A 5,254-nucleotide genomic window follows, 5' to 3' on the forward strand; every position below is an offset into this window, starting at 1 on the left:
GAGCGGGACCCACCGAGGGTAGGTAGAGGGAAAAGGGTAAAATTTAGGTCGAAAGCGGGAGAAGCCACAAATATCCCGCGGCCCGCTTTCGCCCCGCTGCCGCCGCCAAATTGCCCAAAGTCGCGAACCAAACGGACAGCTTTCGCGAGAAGTCACGGCGAATGCCCGCGCCGCACCTAAAAAGTGCTCCCAAACAGAGCCTTAGAATGTCACCCCCCAAAACATTGAAGCAATTACAGTAATTTCAAGCAAATTTGTCATATTGAAGACGTTTCATATCTAATTTGTCAGGACGATGTCGGCCTTTCACAACATTGACTAAAAAAAATGTCAAGTTTACTTGGGACGATAAATATCAACAAGCTTTTGAAAGTATTAAATAATACTTAATGACATCTCCCGTATTAACAGCCCCAGTCTTGGGTAAACCGTTGATACTTATACCACGACATTAGACGACTCTTTCAGACCTCTGCTAGCTCAGGTCAATGACGAGTGTAAGAAAAACGTCCTCTATTACTTAAGTCGTTGTCTAATGACAGCAGAGGTAAAGTATCCTCCTATCGAGAATCATTTTCTATCTTTAATTTTCACCGCCCAAAAGCTTAGCCAAGTGGTCGATGATTTGATGACCCGATGATTTAATACCGACGGAGGTAAAATATCATAATATCGAAAGTTAATCCGTTGCAATATTTGATGACCCGACCGATACTTTCCGGAAGGTTAGCAAGGTGATCAATGATTTCATTGTAATTTGGCATAATCTTTGTGTCTCTTCACGTCGTCAAGAGACATATTTTAGTTGATTTTCTGCAGCGCTTCCTTTATTAGCCGATTCTCCGTTTAATGACGATCAACCGGACGAGCAAGTGATGAATGTAGAGCGTCCCAATGCTCAAATTTGGGAAATGTACTATGATGGAGGTTCGTCAACACGAAAAGTCATGGATTCACAAACGATAATACCCGACAAAGCAGTGATCGATTTTGTCTTCGTTATGCTAGATCGAGGAATGTTAAGGTACTCCTACCATATGATAGAGTCGTGTACAAACAGTGAAACAGAATATGAGGCTCTAATCTCAAAATTGGAGTTGGCAATTTTAATGGAAATAACAGATATCAACATTTAGAGCGAATCACATCTCATTATCTTGCAAGTCAGCTAAAGTTGGAGCATTATTTTTGTTATACGATGAAGTTGTTGGAGCAAATCCCCAACATAATGTGACCAAATATCGAGAACGGATAATGCTCATGCAGATGCTTTAGCCAAGCTCGCTAAAGAGTGAGCATGTCCGCTAAAAGATTCCATTGCCAACACCACACAAGGACGGCAATGCTGTCACAAATTCACACGGACACCTTACATGACTTTGGAAAGAAAGTGACAGTCGCTGCAGTGGCCAAAGATACAGAAGATTGACAACAACCGTTCATCAAATATCTGAAGATAAGGAAATTCCCAGAGGACAAGTAAGAAGCTCAACAATTAAAGAAGAGAGTGTTGTCATATTTCTTAGTCGACAACATCTTTTACAACAGATATTTCAACGAAAATATGGTTGATATGCTTAAGCAAGTCAGAAGCACGAAAGATCGTCAAGGAAGTGCATGCAGGACTGTGCGGTGCTCAATAGTAACCCAAAAATGAAGAGGAAAATTAAGATAATGAGGTACTGCTGGAAAACGATGATCATCGACTGTATGGAAATCACCAGGGGCTATCACCAATGTCAGATACACAGAGTGGTTCTATATCAACCTCCGAATGAGCTACACCCGATGGTAGTGTTGTGGTCTTTCGAGTGTTGGGGTACAAATATAGTGGGTCATATAGACACTTCATCTCAAAAGGACACATTTATTCTCGTTGCAACAGATTTTTTCTCAAAATGGACTGAAGCATTACCTTTAACAGAATTACAAAGTCTGAATAGAAACCAAATGGCGGGAAGAATTTTTAATTTTTCGAACTTCAATTTTTTCATCTTCGCGCTCCGTTTACAAAGTCTGAACAGACTGAGGCCCTGTTTGGCACAGCTTTTTCATCGACGGTGGCGTTTTCAGAACGCCGCCTACCCGTTTGTTTCGAGCGTTCGTTCGGCGGCGTTCTGAACGCTGCGTCCCGCGGTTCGGTTTTTCTTCATTATGCGGATCGCGGGGCGCCTCCTGCGTTCGGCGTTGGCTGTTGGCGTTAGGGCTGCAATTCCTTCTTTTGCCCTTGGTGATCTCCCTCGCGCTCTCCCCTCGCTTCCTCCCTCTCCGAACGAAAGCATCATTAGGGCTCGATTTCTCGTTCTTTTTCCCTCTCCGGTAAGATCTGGATTCGTGAGTTTTATGGATCGATGAATTTTTTTTGGTTCTTCTACATGTACCTGCTTCTATTGCTTCGGATCTCTGAGTTTTGCGAGTGATTGTTTGGTAGTTAACATATTCTTCTAAAACTTCTCTTGATTTGGCATCTGTCTCACAAAGAACTTCCATTACTGGGAAACGTCTTACAAAAAAATTGTTTACATTATCCGTTGCATCTCTATTGAATGCTACAATATGGATTTGGGAAAGGAGTATCTTTATTACATGCTACAATTCGGCCATTCTTTTCTTCATCTCTACCCGATTTCTGTTGGTTCAAATCAGATTATGCATATGACCTTGACATTATGGATTATGCATATCACATTGCAAGCATGACATATGGTAACATCAAATTATTGCTTAGTCGTCTATACATATGATTAGTCAAAAAACTATTGCTTCTGAAATATGAAAATAGTAAGATTACTCATATCACCAGGCAAAATATCATTAGAGAAGCAATTGCCAGAACATTTCTCCATATCGAAGATGTTTCAAATTTTTAAAAACCTGAGACAATTTTTCTGATATGGGGAATGTATGAACAACAAACGAATGCTTCTAGATGCCTTTGAAATTTCAGCAAATATGTAAAGAATCAAGTGGTATGTATGTAGATATTCAAATTTCTGTAACAAGTGTATGACCATATAATATCATCCATATGTTCTCCTCAAAATCTGAGACACAATGCTCAATAGAATTATTCCAAATGGTTTCAGTGAATGGCATTAAATTCAGCAAGTGAATTGTTTTCAGCCAATAACTATGTTTTCAGCCAATAACTCTGTTATATGGATCTTGCTTGCCTCTTACTGCTAGCCACTTCATTATTAATTGACACTAGTCACACATCTTGGCATTCAAATGAGATTTACAGTGAAATTTCTCCATATCTAAGATGTTTCAAATTTTTAAAAACCTGAGACATTTTTTCTGATATGGGGAATGTATGAACAACAAACGAATGCTTCTAGATGCCTTTGAAATTTCAGCAAATATGTAAAGAATCAAGTGGTATGTATGTAGATATTCAAATTTCTGTAACAAGTGTATGACCATATAATATCATCCATATGTTCTCCTCAAAATCTGAGACACAATGCTCATTAGAATTATTCCAAATGGTTTCAGTTAATGGCATTAAATTCAGCAAGTGAATTGATTTCAGCCAATAACTATGTTTTCAGCCAATAACTCTGTTATATGGATCTTGCTTGCCTCTTACTGCTAGCCACTTCATTATTAATTGACACTAGTCACATATCTTGGCATTCAAATGAGATTTACAGTGAAATTTCTCCATATCTAAGATGTTTCAAATTTTTAAAAACCTGATACATATTTTCTGAAATGGGGAATGTATGAACAACAAACGAATGCTTCTTGATGCCTTTGAAATTTCAGCAAATATGTAAAGAATCAAGTGGTATGTATGTAGATATTCAAATTTCTGTAACAAGTGTATGACCATATAATATCATCCATATGTTCTCCTCAAAATCTGAGACACAATGCTCATTAGAATTATTCCAAATGGTTTCAGTTAATGGCATTAAATTCAGCAAGTGAATTGATTTCAGCCAATAACTATGTTTTCAGCCAATAACTCTGTTATATGGATCTTGCTTGCCTCTTACTGCTAGCCACTTCATTATTAATTGACACTAGTCACATATCTTGGCATTCAAATGAGATTTACAGTGAAATTTCTCCATATCGAAGATGTTTCAAATTTTTAAAAAATCTGAGACATTTTTTCTGATATGGGGAATGTATGAACAACAAACGAATGCTTCTACATGCCTTTGAAGTTTCAGCAAATATGTAAAGAATCAAGTGGTATGTATGTAGATATTCAAATTTCTGTAACAAGTGTATGACCATATAATATCATCCATATGTTCTCCTCAAAATCTGAGACACAATGCTCATTAGAATTATTCCAAATGGTTTCAGTTAATGGCATTAAATTCAGCAAGTGAATTGATTTCAGCCAATAACTATGTTTTCAGCCAATAACTCTGTTATATGGATCTTGCTTGCCTCTTACTGCTAGCCACTTCATTATTAATTGACACTAGTCACATATCTTGGCATTCAAATGAGATTTACAGTGACATTTCTCCATATCGAAGATGTTTCAAATTTTTAAAAAATCTGAGACATTTTTTCTGATATGGGGAATGTATGAACAACAAACGAATGCTTCTACATGCCTTTGAAGTTTCAGCAAATATGTAAAGAATCAAGTGGTATGTATGTAAATATTCAAATTTCTGTAACAAGTGGTATAGCAGTTTTCATGTTTCTGGAACACCTCATTTCCATCCTACACAATGAAAGTAATATATCCATCCTACACAATGAAAGTAATATATCCATCCTACACAATGAACCTCATTTCCATCCTACACAATGAAAGTAATACACCTCATGTTCCTGGAACACCTCATTTCCATCCTACACAATGAAAGTAATATATCCATCCTACACAATGAAAGTAATATATCCATCCTACACAATGAAAGTAATATATCCATCCTACACAATGAAAGTAATATATCCATCCTACACAATGAAAGTAATACACCTCATGTTCCTGGAACACCTCATTTCCATCCTACACAATGATCACATGTTTTTATGGTGCCAATTGGCTGTTCTTTCACGTAAAAGCGTTGGCTGATGTTTGTAAAGATTTTTCTTGCTAATTGTGTTGTAATTTGCCTTAAGATTATGCATGACAATAGAGTTGAGTCTGCTAAAAGTCTTTTCAAGATTTTTTTTGCCTGAATCAATAACCATTTGCAGATAGATGATTGATATGTTGGGTGTGAGCAGGTTTTGTAAATAAAAAATGGGCCCAAAAGGTTTAGCTCCTTTACAG

The sequence above is a fragment of the Phalaenopsis equestris genome, unplaced genomic scaffold, assembly GCF_001263595.1.
Source record: "Phalaenopsis equestris unplaced genomic scaffold, ASM126359v1 Scaffold000002, whole genome shotgun sequence".
Lineage (NCBI taxonomy): Eukaryota > Viridiplantae > Streptophyta > Magnoliopsida > Asparagales > Orchidaceae > Phalaenopsis > Phalaenopsis equestris.